This window comes from Callorhinus ursinus, unplaced genomic scaffold, assembly GCF_003265705.2.
Source record: "Callorhinus ursinus isolate GAN/ISIS: 27379988/994484 unplaced genomic scaffold, GSC_fseal_2.0 scaffold22, whole genome shotgun sequence".
NCBI lineage: Eukaryota > Metazoa > Chordata > Mammalia > Carnivora > Otariidae > Callorhinus > Callorhinus ursinus.
The window spans coordinates 23,546,862-23,568,699 of NW_027397084.1; the positions used below are offsets into that span (position 1 = coordinate 23,546,862).

The window sequence follows — 21,838 nt, forward strand, 5'->3', positions numbered from 1 at the left end:
CCTAAAGTCAAAGAGCTAATAAAAAGTAGAGCCAGAACTTGAATATGCGGCTTCTGATTCTAAATCTCACGTTCTCTTTTACTGTCCTGGGATATTAACCCCAAATCTCTTTTTTAGTCATTTTTGTTTATTATTCCCAGTTTTGTCCTCTGGCAAATAAGTCTTTTGCCTCAAGTATATCAGAATCTTTCAAGTATTTGGGAGCCAGTGGTATATTTTACCAAGGTTTACCTTTTATCAAGTTAATAAAATCCCATGTCTCTTAATTCTCTCTTATATGGATTTCTGACTCCCAACATGCTGATAGTTTTTCCCAGAAAATACTCATGGACTTTGTGGAGGTATCAGGAATGGACTGAACATGTGTGGTGTTATTTAGGGCAGAGCAAAATGTGGCAAGTATGCCCTTGTACTATAGACAATATACTTCTATTGGAGTTTAAGATTGAGCTGATGTGCTTCTGTGTATTTTTTTAAACTAACTCATTCTACTAGAGCAGCTTTGTTTCTTTGTTTTTATTTTTTTTAGTAGTACAATTAAGATTTGATTTGGACAAAAATCAAAATTAAAAATTAAAAATTCTATGTTTACTTTTTACTACAAATGGCTAGTTTAGTGAACACAAAAGGGCTTAATAACTTTTGATGGTTAAGAAAATAAAAGGAAAAGTTTTGTGAATAATGTCTAAGATTTATGAGCCACCTATAATGTGCTAAATGTTTCACATTATTATTTCATTTATTTATTTCTCACAATAGCTCTATGAGATATTAATACTATCATTCTCATAGAGAAACTGAGGTTTTTAAGCAACTTGGAAAGGACACATTGCAAATAAGTAGAACTATGCTGAAATTTTAAAATTATTTATAAAGCAGCCCTGAGTTCTGCTCCCAATACCTGTATATAGAACTGTAGTTTCCCATTTGGCTCTCCAGCCCCTCTCTATTCAGGAGTTCGTTAATCCACTTGATCAAAGTTTAAGTAGTGTCAGGGAGAAAAATAGAAAATTACTTATCTAGATTTTGAGTCTGCCTTAAGCAATTAACTCATTGGGGGCAGAAGACCAGATGAAATGACCTTGTGAAGTTAATTTCCAGGCTGCTTCTTCTGTTTTCTCCCAATGATAGCCAAAATGTCTAATTGCATCTAGGACCATATTTCTGAGTTTATGTCTACGTTCTGCATCCAGAGGACATTTTCCTTCTAATAACTTTCCTTTCCTGCAAACTGAGTGATAAATTATACCTCCTAGTTAATATCCAGAATATATAAGGAACTCATGAAACTCAAGAGCAAACCCCCAGGTACCCAATTTAAAAATAGGCAAAAAACCTGAGTAGACATTTCTCAAAAGAAGACATACAAATGGCCAACAGGTACATAAAAAGGTGCTAAACATCACTAATCATCAGGGAATACAAATCAAAACCATAATGAGATGTCACCTCATACCTGTTAGAATCACTGTTATCAGAAAGATAAGAGGTAACAAGTATTGGTGAGGACGTGAGGAAAAGGGAACCCTGGTGCACTCTTGGTGGGGATGTAAATTGGTGCAGCCACTGTGGAAAAGAGTATGGCGGTTTCTCCAAAAATTAAAAATAGAACTACCAGCAATTTCACTTCTGGGTACATATCCAAAGGAAATGAAATGAAATGAACATTTGCACTCTCATGATATGCTAACAACTTAAATATGTATTGACAGATGAATGAATAAACAAAATGTGATTCACAAACACACATACAAATGCACACAATGAAGTATTATTCAGTCTTAAAAAAGAAGGAAATCCTGCCATTTGTGAGGACATGGATGAACATGGAGGACATTATGCTCAGTGAAATAAGCCAGACACAGAAAGACAAATCCTGCATGTTCTCATTTATATGTCTAAATCCAAAAATGTCAAATTCACAGAAACAGAGTAGAATGGTGGTTACCAGGGGCTGGGATGAGGAGGATGGGGGAGATGTTGGTCAAAGCATACAAAGTTTTCGTTATATAAGATAAATAAGTTCTGGAGATGTAATGTACAACAATGAGACTATAATTAATATAGTATTGTATACTTGAAATTTGCTAAAACAGTAAATCTTAAGTGTTTTCACCATAAAAAAAGAAAAAGGTAATTTTGTATGAGGCGATGGATATGTTAATTAGCTTGATCATGGTGAATGGTTCACAATGTATATCAGATCATCAAGTTGTATACCTTAAATATATACAATTTTAGTCAACTGTATTCTCAAAACAGAGAAATGTAATAATAAACAGATTTTTAGTTTTAATTCCCTAAAACTTATACTCTGTAGGTGGTTTAAGATGGAAATTATAGAGCGAGGTGGGTGAGACTAGGTTGAGGGTATTATGTCTGAATTATCCCTCATATGGCAGAGTTGTTTGTGTGTGTCTGTGGTAAGAATATTTGACATGAAATCTACCCTCTTGACAAATTTTTAAGTGTACAATGATATCACACTTTTGACTTAAACAACATGTGGTCAATTTGATGTTCCCTCTCTTTTGTTTTAATGAAAACTTCTGCCAAGTCAGATGTTCGTCCCTGCTGTTGTACAGTTAGTTGCCTTTTTGAATCACAGAGAAGGAATTGATTCCTGTCATTGTTGAATTTCATCTTCTGGATTTTAGTCCCTAATATCATTCTATTAGTTTTCTTTTCCAGTGAAATGGCTCCCAGCTTTATGTCACCTTAAAATTTGATAAGCCTATCCTCTAAGTCTTCATGCAAATCTTTAATAAATCCTGAACAGAGTAGAACCTGACAATTGCATGTACCAACAAAGGCTGCCATCTTGATTACCACTGATGTTCTTACGGCATGATAATTAAATCATGTACAAATACACTAAACGCTACCTCCTTCCCACCCACATTTCTTAATTTGGCTTGTAAGATAACTCTGAGAGTCCTTGTGAGAGACTAGCTGAAATGAAAAAATATTCAAATGAGGCTTTTTAAAAATAGTAATGCTTCTAATTGAAATTGAAACCTCTCAAAGCTTGCATTTCAGAGGAAGGTGGGTTAAAGAATAAATTAAACTTATGTATCCTTCATGGTAATTATGGAGGAACATATTCAAATTATAAAGTTCAACCACTACTTTATGCAAATTTACTCCATTTATAAATATGTATAGTCTCAATAATTTAATATTACTTTTATTTTAGCCTCTATCAAGAGTAACAGTGTCAAAAACTAAAGAATGTAAAAGAATTTTATAGATACTGTTAGGCATGGCTTGTCATTATTACTACCAGCTTTCACAAGTGCCATTATTTATTGAGGAAAGAAGCTGGAACAGGTATTATTGACATTATCCACATTTACAAATTATTATTTTCAAATACAATCCATGATTTATTCTGCTTTATAAGCTACTGAAAAGGGAAGCAATTAATTTAAGAAATGGGCATTCTTGGGGCACCTGGTGGCTCAGTTGGTTAAACATCTGCCTTTGGCTCAGGTCATGATCCCGGGTTCCTGGAATAGAGCCCCACATCGGGCTCCCTGCTCAGTGGGGAGCCTGCCTCTCCCTCTCGCTCTACCTGCCACTCTCCCCTGCTCATGCTCTCTCTCACTCTCTCTTTGTCAAATAAATAAAATCTTAAAAAAAAAAAAAGAAATGAGCATTCTTACATATTTACAGTTAGGTCCATCTTAGTGCCACCATTTCTTCTCTGCTCAAGAGTTAGGTAGCACTCAGATCTTTTAGACATATTAATGTACTTATATGTATATGTGTGCGTATGCATACACACATACTGCAGGCTAACACCAATAATTTTTCCATTTCACTGAAGCATGCAATAGAAGACAAAAGAAAAGTCTATGAATTTAAAATTATATTTTATTGACACATTATCAACAAAACTCTTATATTTTGATTACAGGTGTTTGACCAGGAAGGAATTGACTATCATTAAGTTAATTGAAATGACATATAAAATATGTGGCAAGTCTTATACATACTTTACTTCTGGGCATAAATGTCTTTAATGAAAGCAGAACATTTAATTTTAAATAAATCATTGACTTCTTCATTTTCCTCAGTGGTTAAAGAGATACTAGCTTCTGCTCTACCAATATCTCACAATTATGGTTAGTTTCAAACATAGGTGTCACAAAAACAAAAAAAACAAATATAGGTGTCACATGTAAACATACTTTGAAGAATATCAAACATTGTAGAAACATGTTAATATAACTATTGTTATTTTTATTAAGCATACAGATTCTGATTGATAAATTCCTTTTCTTTTTCTCTTTGATCTCTGTGTATAGTTTTCTATAAGCACAATAAGAACACTATTTTTCTCCAAGAACCACACCAAATTTCTGTTTAAAATTTGTATTAGTTGATTTTATTCTTTTCACTGTCTTTTAAGTAACTAAATCTTAGATTATAAAGTATTCATTTAATAAAATACATGGCAGTATGCTTCTCATACTTAAAAGCTTCTCTTAACCTCAACAATGTTTCGTGACAATATATATCTGAGATTTATAGTTTTTTTTTCTTAACCTCCTGATTTTCTTCTTTGATTCTGTCATATGCCATTATATACACATATATGTATATATATATATTTTTTTTTTTTTTACTTTGTTATCTTTTTAAAATCCTACAGGTAAAACATTTGGCTGGCACATTTTTAAGTTCACACATCCTTTATAGATTAACACAGTTCTTAAAACTTATGTTCTCTGACCATGATGAGGTCAGAGAAGGGCCAGAATGGGGACCAGGACACTGCAGAGCCAAGAAGCCAACAGAAGAGTATTTCAGGATGTATGGAGGGTTGAAGAGGATTAAAATTTGGAACAAAGTCAGAGGAAAGATGTTGGATAAGAGAAGAGGTGGCTGGAATAGGTGCCAGCTGAAAGAGAAGTTTTAGTTGAATAATGGAGAGAACATTAGAAACGAAAATTGCAAGAAAGGTGTAAATTAGGGGGTGAATCATGAGGAAGGAGAGACAGCAATGGGGAATCTGTTGGAGCGGTAAGGACAGGACCTGGATGGGAGCCCAGAAAAGTATCTTAGTGAAAAGTGGAGTATTTCAGACAGCTGAGCATGTTCACAGAAGTTTATATGAAGTATCTCAAAAGAACTGGTATTTATAAAAATTCCCTCTAAGATATAGATTTCCTTGCAGGGTTTCCTAATATTTGTAATAGAATTTCCCAAAATATAAAAAAAATTATTGTTTTAATGTGACCTTGGATTTTTCCTTTTTTATCACATTAAGTGCATGTCTGGATAGTATCAAGGTTGGCATAAAACTACCATGAACGTTTTAAAGAAATCACTCTAGGTCTCTGAAGAAAAACATTTTGCTGGTGAGTCAGCTAATTACCGCCCCAAATGCAAGTTTGTCTGGTTGGACCAAGATAACACCTCATTCTTGCATTTTGTTGCTTGATTGTAATTTTGATCTTGAACAGAAATTTTATGGTAAAAAAAATTCTTCTTTTTTTAGGGTAGCTTATTCCACAGTGCTAATTTCAAAGCCATAGAATGACCTCATCGTTCCAGTGAAGTGAGTTTAGGACCTGGTAGAAACCACTAACAATCGTCTGTAGTTGGGATTAAATTATTTTACATTGGCTTGAATTTTAAGGAGGAGCCTTATAGAGAAAAGAATGAATAATGATGAATTTTCAGCTTCAGGAAGTAATTTGGTTAGTTGCACATGAAGATGAGACTCTTCTTAACTTTATGTATTGAAACTGACCTTTAAAATTCACAGTGAGTGTATCCATAATTCTACTCATTCACTAATTCTATTACTTGTATCCTTGTAGCAAGAATTTGTATTGCTAAAAGGAAAAAGTCAACAAATTTTCTTAAAGATTTTATTTATTTATTTGAGAGAGAGAGCACGCACAGAGGGAGAAGGAGAAGCAGAGAGAGCTGAACAGAGAGCCTGATGTGGGATTTGATCCCAGGACCCTGAGATCCTGACCCAAGCCAAAGGCAGACGCCTACCCAACTGAGCCACCCAGGCGCCCCCCATCAAATTTTCTTAAATAATAGTTTTAACTCTTGTCCCAGGTAGAACATAAATATAGGAAAAAAGCATCTTTTTTTTTTTGCTTAATCCACATATAAATATGTAAATATACATGTTTTAAATAACATCTTAGAGATTCTGCATTCTACAAATAATGTTTGTAGACTCATGTTTATTGCACATGTTTTAAACTTCCTGACATACACAGGACATCTTTTTCCAGAAATTTCCTAAGGATTTCTTCTTAAGGATTACCAAAGAAATGCCATATTTGATCCTGTATGATATTTCTAGGTGGGTATCTGGGAAATTGTGTACCCTGGTCAAGTTCCAAGGGCTATGCAACTTTCCCCCAACATCTTACTTGAATTTACAAAGCCAAACGTGATACTCAGAAGATAAAAATAATCAAATTTACATTTCTCCCTACACTTCTATTTGCAGAGCTCCACAGCAGACTTTGGGGAAGCTTCACTATTATTTCAATACCTGATACTGCTGTCTTTGTCTTTATTTTCTGTCTTTCTAGAAACTCATTTACCATTTAGAATTATCTAGTTATCCCCAGTTTACCTATAAGACTATTAAAATTAACACTTCTAAAAGGTCAATATTATATAATTGATAAAACTCTTACTGAGTTAAAACATCCACTTTGGGAGAAAAAAATATACCACAATACAAATTCTACCATATAAAAAATAATATAATGGTTTATTTTGCATTTATGTTCTTTTTGTATGAAGTACCCTTTCTACTAGGAATGTAAAGCTTTCAAACATTATGTGTCTGTATCATTATATATCTCATGGTCAGATTTTGTACATTTGTATTCTAACTTTATTCAGTTATTTTGTGTGCTTTGGGTGTTATATGTGTATATAAATGAGTAAATATAAAGTCATCTATATGCTTTCGTCATTTTATACCTATTTCAGAAATTGAGAAATCAGTACAGAATATAAGAATAGCATAGCAGTCTTCTTACTTTTATTATATGATACATTTCTTGGAGCGAAAGTGTATCATTCATTACTTTGCATAATAATTTCCTCTGCTTGTCCTAACTGATGAAGTCCCAATAACATGTGATTCATTATTAAGCATGTGACTTCATCACAGCACATAATAAGGTATGATTTAATGTTTGTGAGATTTTTTAATATTGTCAGTTAGATGCTTGTCAAAATACAGCATCAGAACTTCAGAGAACTTTGGAAAAGAAGTTCAAGGAATGACAATGATCTGTTTTATCTGAAAATTTGTACTTCACAATTTTCTCCTAGTGTCCTGCCACCCAGATGTTCCTCCTTACTCTAGCTTGGTGTCCACCAGAGCTGCATCAAATTTAGTTGCTGAAGCAATAGAGTAAGGCAGGAAGAAGGGGGAGAGGCTAATATATATTCATGTCAAATGAATGTTCACAAAGGAGTAGTTGTGTAGCAAGAACAAGAATCCTCTAATTGGTAGGAGAGGTAAAAGAACAAGAAGACACTGGAGGCAACTTCTAGCTCAGTCTAATTAGGATCAGGTGAAAAAAGACATAGTATGAGATGTAGCCCAGACTTTATGAGAACAGGCTCTGGCTCAGATAAATGTCACAGCTAGTTAATGACAGTGTGCCTGTGGTCCATTGTGGTAAACTTCACTCTAATTAGTGAGTCTCTGCAGTGCGCTTGAAGAAGAAGACACAAAGTGCCCTGGGAAGGCTGTAACAAGAAAAAGAGATTGTAACCAATGGTTTTATTCCAGTAACACTTACATAGGTCATTAAACCACAAGGAGCTGAGGTCCTTATTCATTTAAATAAAGGGTCAAATGACACCATTTGTATTGTAACAGAATAGCTTAATCGGCTATCTGTTATTTGGATTAATAAAGAGAAATGTTTCATATTTTTCAAATAGAATGCTGACTCAGAACGGCTTATTTAATGGACCCAAGAACTGGTCTCTGCTGTGGGAGAAGCACACCTTCTTATGCAGCCTCCTTTGGACCAGGGACACACAGTCCCTGAGGCCCAGGCAGGCAGGGAGCTGTTTCAGCGGAGGGGCCTAAGGGCCCATTTCAGGGACATCCAGTTGTCAGATTTTAGAGCCGAGAGGGGACAACGGTGTCATTCCAGTCCACCAAATCATGAAACTGAGGTCAGAAACATTGAACAGTTCTCCAAGGCTTCAGGCTATTAATCTCTTTAGCTATTGTCTATAATAAGAAGCCCTTACTCTCTGTTTCGTGGTTGCATTCCAAAACCCAGATTTTCCTGTCTTTAAAATGGAGACTATCAAGAATTTGACCAAAGCCCCTCATTTTTTCTCATTAAGACCACACACATTATAAGGGACAAATGTAGAGAGGTACAGCTGGTCCTTTTGCGGTTTCTACACATGGTAAAGAGTGCACATTCTGTGCCCGTGCCCTGCTTACCCTGCACCCATACCTGGGAACAAGCATTGGCTGGTCAGTAAGGAATGGGGGTGGGAGTCAGAGCTGTTCTTTTTCCAGCTGTGTGATTGGATTAACTTGTGGCTTCAGGCAAACCATTCAAAATTCTAATCTAAATTTATCTGTTTCATCACAGGTTAGCCCTCAGGTATGTTATGAGATTAAGCCAGGAGCACTTTGAATGCAGTCTGGTGACAGGTGTTCTATGAGAGAATCTTATAAATATTAACTACTTAGTCATAGAAACACTTAAAGAGAATGAAAAGGAGAAGGCATTTTCCACCGAAGTGACAGTATGCTAATATTCCTGCCTCCCTATCGTTATTCAGAACATTACACTGAACCCATTAGTAGCTATTTGGTACATTTACCACTGGGAATGTCAAGTACAATGTTACATATCCATTTGGCACACAGTGAGTATATACTTAGGTAGCTGCCAAAACCAAGAATGACTTACAAGTTATTAATCAGTTTGAGAAATATATGTTTTCAGAAATGCAAAATATTTGGAACATGAAACATTTTTATGGCCTACTGACGTTGAAAGCCAGCATTACATTTCTAATAATATAAGACCTCAACTTTGTAAACTCCATAGTATTTTGAGTTACCTTGGGTGATAGCACAGAATTCTAAAAGCAAGTTTAATTTTATAGCACTTCAGCTTCTCAGTATGTTATATTGAGTAGAGCCGTTGCAAAATAAATGTGATGCAACAATTTTAAGAAAAGTTGGAAATTTCTCTTTTATGGAATATAAGTAGATGATACAGTACTCTTTATTCTAAATTCTTGGCATAATAGTATTCAGAGTAGTTCTTGAATTTTCCAGAAATAGCTTAGAACCTACTTTTCCTAATTTTCCTTAAAAACCAGTAAACTTTTTTTAAATTTTTTATTGTTATGTTAATCACCATACATTACATCATTAGTTTTTGATGTAGTGTTCCATGATTCATTGTTTGTGCATAACACCCAGTGCTCCACACAGAATGTGCCCATTTAATACCCATCACCAGGCTAACCCATCCCCCCACCCCCTCCCCTCTAGAACCCTCAGTTTGTTCTTCAGAGTCCATCGTCTCTAATGGTTCGTCTCCCCCTCCGACTTACTCCCCTTCATTCTTCCCCTCCTGCTATCTTCTTCTTTTTTTTTTCTTAACATATATTGCATTATTTGTTTCAGAGGTACAGATCTGTGATTCAACAGTCTTGTACAATTCACAGCGCTCACCACAGCACATACCCTCCCAATGTCTATCACCCAGCCACCCCATCCCTCCCACCCCCCAACACTCCAGCAACCCTCAGTTTGTTTCCTGAGATTAAGAATTCCTCATATCAGTGAGGTCATATGATACATGTCTTTCTTTGATTGACTTATTTCACTCAGCATAACACCCTCCAGTTCCATCCATGTCATTGCAGATGGCAAGATCTCATTCCTTTTGATGGCTGCATAATATTCCATTCTGTATATATACCATTTCTTGTTTATCCATTCATCTATCGATGGACATCGTGGCTCTTTCCACAGTTTGGCTATTGTGGACATTGCTGCTATAAACATTGGGGTGCACGTACCCCTTCGGATCCCTACATTTGTATCTTTGGGGTAAATACCCAGTAGTGCAATTGCTGGGTTGTACAGTAGCTCTATTTTCAACTGTTTGAGGAACCTCCATACTGTTTTCCAGAGTGGTTGCACCAGCTTGCATTCCCACCAACAGTGTAGGAGGGTTCCCCTTTCTCCACATCCCCGCCAACATCTGTCGTTTCCTGACTTGTTAATTTTAGCCATTCTGACTGGTGTGAGGTAGTATCTCATTGAGGTTTTGATTTGGATTTCCCTGATGCTGAGCGATGTTGAGCACTTTTTCACGCGTCTGTTGGCCATTTTGATGTCTTCTTTGGAAAAATGTCTGCTCTTGTCTTCTGCCCATTTCTTGATTGGATCATTTGTTTTTTCGGTGTTGAGTTTGAGAAGTTCTTTATAGATTTTGGATACTAGCCCTTTATCTGATATGTCATTTGCAAATATTTTCTCCCACCTGTCGGTTGTCTTTTGGTTTTGTGGACTGTTTCTTTTGCTGTGCAAAACATTTTTATCTTGATGAAATCCCAATAGTTCATTTTTGCCCTTGCTTCCCTTGCCTTTGGTGATGTTTCTAGGAAGAAGTTCCTGCGCCTGAGGTCGAAGAGGTTGCTGCCTGTGTTCTCCTTTAGGATTTTGATGGACTCCTGTCTCACGTTTAGGTCTTTCAACCATTTGGAGTCTATTTTTGTGTGTGGTGTAAGGAAATGATCCAGTTTCATTCTTCTGCATGTGGCTGTCCAATTTTCCCAACACCATGTGTTGAAGAGACTGTCTTTTTTCCACTGGATATTCTTTCCAGCTTTGTCAAAGATGAGTTGACCATAGAGTTGAGGGTCCGTTTCTGGGCTCTCTATTCTGTTCCATTGATCTATGTGTCTGTTTTTGTGCCAGTACCATACTGTCTTGATGATGACAGCTTTGTAATAGAGCTGGAAGTCCGGAATTGTGATGCCGCCAGCTTTGCTTTTCTTTTTCAAGATTCCTCTGGCTATTCGGGGTCTCTTCTGGTTCCATACAAATTTTAGGATTATTTGTTCCATTTCTTTGAAAAAAGTGGATGGTATTTTGATGGGGATTGCATTGAATGTGTAGATTGCTCTAGGTAGCATTGACATCTTCACAATGTTCTTCCAATCCATGAGCATGGAACGTTTTTCCATTTCTTTGTGCCTTCTTCAATTTCGTTCATGAGTATTTTATAGTTTTCTGAGTACAGATCCTTTGCCTCTTTGGTTAAATTTATTCCTAGGTATCTTATGGTTTTGGGTGCAGTTGTAAATGGGATCGACTCCTTGATTTGTCTCTCTTCTGTCTTGTTGTTGGTGTATAGGAATGCCACTGATTTCTGGGCATTGATTTTATATCCTGCCACTTTACTGAATTCCTGTATGAGTTCTAGCAGTTTTGGGGTGGAGTCTTTTGGGTTTTCCACATACAGTATCATATTATCTGCAAAGAGTGAGAGTTTGACTTCCTCTTTGCCAATTTGGATGCCTTTGATTTCTTTTTGTTGTCTGATTGCTGTGGCTAGGACTTCTAATACTATGTTGAATAGCAGTGGTGAGAGTGGACATCCCTGCCACGTTCCTGACCTTAGGGGAAAAGCTGAAAGCTTTTCCCCATTGAGAATGATATTCGCTGTAGGTTTTTCATAGATGGCTTTTATGATCTTGAGGTAGGTACCCTCTATCCCTATACTCTGAAGAGTTTTGATCAAGAAAGGATGCTGCACTTTGTCAAATGCTTTTTCTGCATCTATTGAGAGGATCATATGATTCTTGTTCTTTCTTTTGTTAATGTATTGTATCACGTTGATTGATTTGCGGATGTTGAACCAACCTTGGAGCCCAGGGATAAATCCCACTTGGTCATGGTGAATAATCCTTTTAATATACTGTTGGATCCTATTGGCTAGTATTTTGGTGAGAATTTTTCCATCCATCCAATCAAGGGTATTGGTCTGTAATTCTCCTTTTGGATGGGGTCTTTGTCTGGTTTTGGGATCAAGGTAATGGTGGCCTCATAAAATGAGTTTGGAAGTTTTCCTTCCCTTTCTACTTTTTGGAACAGTTTCAGGAGAATAGGTATCAATTCTTCTTTAAATGTTTGATAGAATTCCCCTGGGAAGCCATCTGGCCCTGGGCTCTTGTTTGTTGGGAGATTTTTGATGACTGCTTCAATTTCCTTAGTGGTTATAGGTCTGTTCAGGTTTTCTATTTCTTCCTAGTTCAGTTTTGGTAGTTGATACACCCTTAGGAATGCACCCATTTCTTCCAGGTTCTCTAATTTGCTGGCATAGAGTTGCTCATAATATGTTCTTATAATTGTTTGTATTTCTTTGGTGTTGGTTGTGATCTCTCCTCTTTCATTCATGATTTTGTTGATTTGGGTCACTTCTCTTTTCTTTTTGATAAGTCTGGCCAGGGGTTTATCAATCTTGTTAATTCTTTCAAAGAACCAGCTCCTAGTTTCGTTGATCTGTTCTACTGTTCTTTTGGTTTCTAGTTCATTGATTTCTGCTCTGATCTTTATTATTTCTCTTCTCCTGCTGGGTTTAGGCTTTATTTGCTGTTTTTTCTCTAGCTCCTTTAGGTGTAGGGTTAGGTTGTGTATTTGAGACCTTTCTTGTTTCTTGAGAAAGGCTTGTATTGCTATATACTTTCCTCTCAGGACAGCCTTTGCTGTATCCCAAAGATTTTGAACGGTTGTGTTTTCATTTTCATGGGTTTCCATGAATTTTTTTAATTCTTCTTTAATTTCCTGGTTGACCCTTTTATTCTTTAGTAGGATGCTCTTTAGCCTCCATGTATTTGAGTTCTTTCCGACTTTCCTCTTGTGATTGAGTTCTAGTTTCAAAGCATTGTGGTCTGAAAATATGCAGGGAATAATCCCAATCTTTTGGTACCAGCTGAGACCTGATTTGTGACCTAGGATGTGATCATTTCTGGAGAATGTTCCATGGGCACTAGAGAAGAATGTGTATTCCATTGCTTTGGGATGGAATGTTCTGAATATGTCTGTGAAGTCCATTTGGTCCAGTGTGTCATTTAAAGTCTTTATTTCCTTGTTGATCTTTTGCTTAGATGATCTGTTCATTTCAGTGAGGGGGGTGTTAAAGTCCCCCACTATTATTGTATTGTTGTCAATGTGTTTCTTTGCTTTTGTTATTAATTGCCTTATATAATTGGCTGCTCCCATGTTAGGGGCATAGATATTTACAATTGTTAGATCTTCTTGTTGGATAGACCCTTTAAGTAGGATATAGTGTCCTTTCTCATCTCTTATTACAGTCTTTGTTTTAAAATCTAATTTGTCTGATATACGGATTGCCACCCCAGCTTTCTTTTGGTGTCCATTAGCATGGTAAATGGTTTTCCACCCCCTCACTTTCAATCTGGGGGTGTCTTTGGGTCTCAAATGAGTCTCTTGCAGACAGCATATCGATGGGTCTTGTTTTTTAATCCAATCTGATAGCCTGTGTCTTTTGATTGGGGCATTTAGCCCATTTACATTCAGGGTCACTATTGAGAGATATGAATTTAGTGTCATTGTATTGCCTGTAAGGTGACTGTTACTGTATATTGTCTGTGTTCCTTTCTGATCTATGCTGCTTTTAGGCTCTCTCTTTGCTTAGAGGACCCCTTTCAATATTTCTTGGAGGGCTGGTTTCGTGTTTGCAAATTCCTTTAGTTTCTGTTTGTCCTGGAAGCTTTTTATCTCTCCTTCTATTTTCAATGACAGCCTAGCTGGTTATAGTATTCTTGACTGCATATTTTTCTCGTTTAGTGCTCTGAAGATATCATGCCAGTCCTTTCTGGCCTGCCAGGTCTCTGTGGATAGGTCTGTTGCCAATCTAATGTTTCTACCATTGTAGGTTACAGACCTCTTGTCCCGAGCTGCTTTCAGGATTTTCTCTTTGTCTCTGAGACTCGTAAATTTTACTATTAGATGTCGGGATGTTGACCTATTTTTATTGATTTTGAGAGGGGTTCTCTGTGCCTCCTGGATTTTGATGCCTGTTTCCTTCCCCACATTAGGGAAGTTCTCTGCTATTATTTGCTCCAATATACCTTCTGCCCCTCTCTCTCTTTCTTCTTCTTCTGGGATCCCAGTTATTCTAATGTTGTTTCATCTTATGGTATCGCTTATCTCTCGAATTCTGCCCTCGTGATCCTGTAGTTGTTTCTCCCTCTTTTTCTCAGCCTCTTTATTTTCCATCATTTGGTCTTCTATATCGCTGATTCTCTCTTCTGCCTCATTTATCCTAGCAGTTAGTGCCCCCATTTTTGATTGCACCTCATTAATAGCCTTTTTGATTTCGACTTGGTTAGATTTTAGTTCTTTTATTTCTCCAGAAAGTGTTTCTCTAATAACTTCCACGCTTTTTTCAAGCTCAGCTAGTATCTTTAAAGTCATGATTCTGAACTCTAGGTCCGACATCGTACTAAAGTCAGTATTGAGAGGTCCCTGGCAGACGGTATTACCTCTTGTTCTTTTTGCTGAGGTGATTTTTTTCATCTTGTCATTTTGTCCAGAGGAGAATAGATGAATGAGAGAACAGAATGCTAACAGGTTAACAACGTCCCCAGCAAATATACTCTATACAAATTAGAAAAGACCTGAAACCAGGGGAAAAGAAAGGGAAAGAAAGAAAAAAGAAAGAGAAAAAAAAAGGAAAAAGAAAAAGATAAAAACAAACAGAAACAGAATAAAACAAAAAAAACAGAATATGATCAAATATGATCAGGCTAGTGCACAGATCAGTGCCACACACTAGATTTTGGGCATATTTTGGTCTGTTAGAAGAAAGTGCCTGCTAAAAATTTTAAAGGAAGAAAGACATATATGTACAAAATAAGGGTTGATACAATGAAGGGATGGAAGATGACTGTAAAGATGAAAATTATAAAAGATTTTATAAAAGCAATTGATAAGATAAGAAGTTGTTTGAAGAAGGAAAGAAGAAGATTAAAAAAAGAAAAAAGAAGAAAAAAGGGAGAGAATGTGATCAGGCAGGAGACTAGAACAAAGCCATACACTAGTGATTTAGGGTATATTTTGATCTGTTAGAAGAAACTGTATCTCAAAATTTTAAAGAGAAAACAACTTATATATATATGCCAAAAATAAGGGTAACCATTATGAAGGGATAAAATATGACTCTAAAAATGAAAAATAAAAAATGTTTTTTTAAAAAAGGGATTGATAAGATGTTGGTTGAAAAAGGGAAAAGGAAAAATTCAAAAAAAGCAGTTAAAAAAATTAACTTTGAAAAACTAATGAATCATGGTAAAAAAGCCATGAATTCTATGTGCAGTATTCCCCTAGCGCTGGAGTTCTCCCGTTCTCCTTGATCGGTAAACTTGGTCTTGGCTTACTGACTGTTCGTGCTGATCTTCTGGGGGAGGGGCCTGTTGCTGTGGTTCCCAAATGTCTTTGCTGGAGGCGGAATTGCCCCGCCCTTGTGAGTCTGGGCTAAGCAAGCTGCTCAGGTTTGCTCTCAGGAGCTTTTGTTTCCTGCAAGCTCTCGGTACAGCTTTGGAGGACCGGGGTGAAAATGGTGGCCTCCCAATCTCCACCCGGAGGAGCTGAGAACTCGGGGCCCCACTCCTCAGTGTGCCCCCAGAGAAAAGCAGTCATTCCCGTGTCCCCAGTCTCCAGCCACACTCCGTGCTCACCCGGCCTGTGACCAAGCGTTTCTATCTCTGGCACCTGACCCTGTGTGGAGTCTCCAAACCCAGCAGATCCCTGCGGTGCACTCCCGCGCCACTCCCCCTGGGGGAAGAAGGGGAGTCTCCCCAGCTCTGCCATTTGTTGGGTCCCTGCTGGAGGAGCAGTTGCCTGACTGGGCCGCGGATCACAGCAACCCCAAGCTGAGAGCCCGCACCTCGGCTCCGTCTCTGCAGCCGGCTTCCCCGCTCTGATACCTGGGAGCTCTGCTGCACTCAGGCACCCCTGCTCTTTCTGTGACCCCAAGGGTCCTGAGACCACACTGTCTCGCGAGGGTTCCACCCCCCACTTAGCCACTGGAGCAACATCCCTCCGCGGAGCCGACTTCTAAAAGTTCTGATTTTGTGCTCTGCGGCTCTATCACTTGCCAGAAGCAGCGGAGGCCCCCTCCCCTGCCGTCTATCCTCCCGAATATCGCCTCGGATTCACTTCTCCGCACGTCCTACCTTCTAGTAAGTGGTCGCTTCTCTGTTCAGAGAGTTGTTTCTACTCTCTTCTTCGATCTCCTGTTGAGTTTGTAGGTGTTCAGAATGGTTTGATCCCTATTCAGCTGAATTCCTGAGACCAGACAAAATCCAGGTCTCCTACTCCTCCGCCATCTTGCTCCGCCCCCCTTAAAAACCAGTAAACTTTTACTTGGATTTTTTTCATGAACAGTTATAGATACATTTGACATCTATTTGACATTTTTAATATGTTCAGCAAATCATATATGTATGTGTATAGATCTGTGTTTTTATTGTACTTTTAAAATTCATAACAGTACACAACATACGCTGTGACCACAATGTTGTTGTTATTTGTAATTCTAAAATCACTAAATTTTGCATACCTGAACACTAGCAAGTGCGTTGTCAGGGATATTAACAGTGCGTCTATGGGACCATGAAAACGAATATCTAAAAGTATATTTAATGCCTCAAATGCACATAAAATTCAATAATATAAACACATCTCCTTTATATACATTCAACATTTTATTTAATAATAATAATGCCACCTTAAGAATATTAACCCCAGAAAATATAATGAAAAGAGCCAAATACCATTGAAGGAAATAGCACTGCACTTTCTGCCATACTGAGGGCTGTCACTACACTCTCCATTGGCCATGTGTTTTCTACAATATTCCATATCTCTCGCAAAGAACATTTTAATAGCATGCATTTAAATCATGTTTAAATGTAAATTAAACATTTCAATTATGCACTTATTCAATCATGTTTATAGTTTATCTTTAAAAGAATTTGAAGATCTTATAAATACAATCAAACATCTCTACACTGAGAGGTGAGATGAGCTAATTAATAAAAAATAGGAGAAAGAAGAAAATAAGTGAAAACACCTATTTTGAGAGAAGCAACTACGTTTGAGTGAAAACCTTCTTTCTGAGAGATGTGAAAGCCTGTTTTATTTACTTGAGAAATATTTGTGTGCCTGATTTGTGTGAGGTACCATGGAAGTTGACTTAGGTCAGGTTTCCATAAAAGCAGAATCTAAGATGGAGTTCTTGTATACCTGGTTTTCAGAAGAAACCTGTAAGAGAGGGAAGGAAGCAGAAAAAGGAAGAGGAAGACTGCAGGCAAAAAAATGTGCTTTCAGAAGTCTAGTTTTAGCCATCCCACAGGTAGCCGGAGCACCAGAGAATTTATCCCTACATTGGAGAACGGGGAGAAGCTTTGATACCCACCTACCACACTGGGAGGGGAAACGGGCAGTAACTTCTGAGGTATCTCCAGGCAAGGCAGTTCCTGCAGACTAAGGCAAGCCTCTGGAGAGGAGCACACGTGGAAACCATTGGCAGCCAGCACCCATGGTAGCTGGTCCCCAAGTCTGGCACCAACAACATCTGCACCCAGAGGTGGAATAAACAACCATCCTTAACATCACCAGTGAAGAGCCCTCAATGGTTTTTGAGAAGAAGACACAATGAAAATGTTGATTAATATTAACCTCACCACGAGAGAGAGACAGAGATAGAGAGACAGAGAGAGTGAGTGTGAGTACATGTGTTTTATATAGGAGCAAATGATAGAACTATTTTTTAGTCTAACCAATAATAGAAGGCTAAACTCAGCTCATGCTTATAAAAATAATGTGAAATGACCAGATGGGGCAGACATTAAGGAGAGAGAATGAGCAGAGAAAAGGCAATGGACTTAAGTATCAAAAGTGGTGACTAAAGTACCAAATCTGAAACAGTAATTGTGCCTTCAACCAAAGTAAAAAATACTAGAGGAAAACATTCTTTTGGAGATGAGTCAGTGTCAAGCCCATAGCATTAGAGCCGCCAACAGGATCTGCAAATGGAAATGCACCAGTCCCTTAAAACCTGGATTGAGATCATAAGGAAAAAGGTACAGTTTTCTGTTAGAAAGTCATCACTTTATGGGTGACACTTAAAGCCACCAGAGTACATAGGGTGGCCAAGGGAGAGACTGTAGAAAGAAAAGAACTGAGGACAGAACCTTGAAATTAGGGTAAATTTATATACAGGGGTGGGTGGAAGGTGAATGAGAAAGTTAAAAGTACAAGTGACCCTTGAACAACATGGGTTTGAACTGTGCAGGTCCAGTTTTAATTACATGGATTTCTTTGAGAAATACAGTCCTATAAATGCATTTTCTCTTCTTTATGATCTTCTTAATACTTTTCTCTAGTTTTATTGTAAGGATACAGTATATAATACATATGTAAAATATGTATTAATCGACCGTTACTGTTATCAGTAAACCTTTTGGTCAGTAGTAGGCTATTAGTAGTCAAGTTTTGGGGGGAGTCAGAAGTTACAGATTTTCAACTGTGTGGGGATCAGTGCTTCTCACCCCTGAGTTGTTCAAGGGTCAACTGTATAGAGAAATGGAATAAGAGAAAAGTTTTGAAAGGGGATGGTCAACTGACTGGAAATCCTTTAGACACATCAGGGAGGATGGGGTCTGAGGAAAAGCCTTTGGTGATCTGGAACAAGGCTGGTTTTAAGAGGGGCTGTGCTGGGCAGAGGCAGATGTGACATTTTACGGGTCTTGGGAGTATAGTAGTTATTGAGAAAGTTAGGGGATTATGGACTATTCTTTTCAGAAGCTGAGGTATAAAAAGAGATGGTATAAGATCACATTCGGTGAGGTCAAGGAAAAGTTTTTTGTTGTCATTTTGTTTTGTTTTGTAATTGAGGACATTTACAAACTGAGGCAAGGAAGTCAGCAAATAGGGAGAAACTGCAGTTGCAAGCAATATGGGACATTAATAAATAAAAGACCAGGCACAAGTCTTTACAATAACATCTGTTATTGCAATTTCAGAATTTTGCTAGATTCTTAAGCAGCTGGTGAAGATGTAGGCATTTCCTTCACCCTTACTCTCTGTGCCTCTTTGCCTTTGTAAATTACCCATGGTATCTGACAAGAGCTTCTGTTATCAGCTGTTTGTTTGAATTTATCTACTTTGTTTCAGAAAGCCATTTTGCTAGAATACAATTCTAACTTCTTAAAAAGCTTTGTTTTATTGGTATAATGTAAATGATGTCATAATAATATATTGCCAAAATTAAATTGTTCTTATCTTTATTCCTTTTGGCAATTTTTCAGTTTTTATGTCTCTATACACATTCCATAAACTGTCATTTATTTTTTCTCAAATGATACAAAATTTCTGAAACATGCTAATCAAGGATAATTCCCAAGCTAGGAAATGTCAAGGGACTGATTTACTATGTAAGTAGTCCTGCCTGTGTCTTTTTATCAATAAATCCTTGGGGTTATAGTTATACATTTTTGTAGACTATACTACTAATTTACTCTAGGCTTAAAATCATTTTCATTGGAAGCTGATGGAAATGAATATGGTGTATTTCTTTGCAGTTGTTGCCATAGAAATAAAAACCTTTTCAAAGTAAAACGGGGATGGCATAAAAATTACTAATTCAAAAGAAGTTATGCTTCTAATTTAATATTGAAAATGGTGCACTATTCCCTTTCTTTTTTTATTTTGTCAAAATTGCATGACTTGAGTGTATCTAATGTACTTTCATTAGATAATTTCCAGTATAAGAAAAACTGAAGCAAAGAATGAAATAGGTAAATTCCCCACAGCATTTAATGGGATGACACTTTCATTTTTAATCTTTTATTCTTAAAATTTAACAACATTCCTAATTATCTCCTCTCATGCTCCACCTCCATAGTCCTTCTTTATATCTTGCTATTTAATTTCAAATCTAATTACCTAAAATGGGTTTTCTTAAATACAAACAATTTGCTTTCATTTTATGCCACATTATTTCCAACAATTAGACACATTTTCTAACAATAACACAGTTACAAAGATAAACAAACCTATGAAACTTACTCAAATCTTATTACTGTTCATGTTCAGATTTTGAAAGTCTTATAGACTTCCCTTGAAAAATCAAATTAAGGTACTCTTGGAAAATATTCTGTGACTTAGAGTTGTTTTACTAAATCAACCTCATTTTGATTCTGTTACAAAAATGTCAGCAGCATCACTTTCTGGAGACATTGGAATGAGCTAAACCAACACTAAGACAGATGATTAATTAGGTGGGGAAGTGTCAGCCAATGAAACCCCATGGGAGAGCTATGTGATGGAGAAAGAGGAAAAAGGGACAAGGTCAGAGAAAACAGACTCTACCTTATCTGCATTTTCCTCCTAACTCTGTGTTTGCTTTCTTTTAAAGCCTAGGACACTGTTCACCTAGCCAAAAGTATTTAAAAGGAAGTAGAAGAATTGAAAGGATTGTCCCCATAAAAAAGACAGGAGTTAATGAACCGTGGGTGCTTTGTAACACAACACTATACAAATATGGTGCTCAGACAAGGTGATACGGCACCATGATAAGTACAGAAATTGAAAATACATGTTTAGAAACTTTTATAACAATTTAATACTGCTGTATATTCTAAACATGGTTATTGGACTCATCCATTATGCCATAAATGAGTTGTGTGTGAACCACCTGGAGAGTAGCTGCCTACCAGTCAGGAACAATAGGGCCACATCAAAACATGGGACATTTTGAGGTTAGCTCGTCAACTGTAATCCACAAAAAAAAAAAACCCCGAGAAAATGTGATCATATATTTTTAAAAATTATTTTTAATTATTTTAAGTTTTAATCAAGTTAGGAAAGTAGAATTGTATTATTTATTTTTAACCCCAGCTAACTAATGACAAAACAAGATTCACAGGAGTTTTTGACACCCACATATTTTCATTAGAAATAAACTGCTGACCATGAAAGTGATTTCAAAGAAATAAAGATCAAAAGAATTGGTATCAGTTTTATTAGGAAGTATGATCATTCATATATTGAGTTCAGTTCATTGACGGTCAGATATGAAAGCATAGCATGTCATTTGCAGAGATGGACTGGCTCATGTAGCAATGAATCCATCAAAACATAAGCAACATTTATACACAAAACAAGTAAGGTCAAAAGCAAAAGAATTTTGAAATAATGAACGTTGATGTAAAAAGCCAATTGAAGTAAATGTTCAGTACTTCATATTTAAACATTAATGCCTTGGAGATGTCTTAGAAAGTAGTACTTTAGATTGCTGAAACAAAAATAAATGTACAATTGCTGAGGCATTAGTGAAAGATGACATCAAAGATCTTTGCTTGGAAATATTGAGTGAATATGTCAAAGATTACATGGCTTGACATATTTTTTAAAGACTAGCTAATATCAACTCAAAGAACAAATAAAACTAGCAAAGTATTTTTACTTTGTCTTGACAAATGCACAAGTAATGCTCATGTGGCAGTTTTTTTGGTATATGTACAAATGTAGATGATGGTGACAAAAGGAAGAATCTTTTTCTTTAGCTTCTTTGCCAACAAATATGACTAGCTCTGAGCTTTAGGAAAATATAAAGGATTACTTTGTCTGCACATGTGGTTTAGAGTTCAACTTTTGTACAGGAGTATGTTTCGACGACACAGCTGCAGTGATAGGGAAGTATTCCAGAACGGTTACCCGGATTAGGGAGCTTGCACTAGAATGTAA

The 21,838-nt window shown here is 36.9% G+C and overlaps 1 protein-coding gene across 1 annotated transcript in view; it reads left to right on the forward strand.

The window, feature by feature from the left end:
* COL19A1 (collagen type XIX alpha 1 chain) overlaps window positions 1-21,838 on the forward strand; it is a 321,531-nt gene that overhangs the window by 179,594 nt on the left and 120,099 nt on the right. The window lies entirely within an intron of this gene.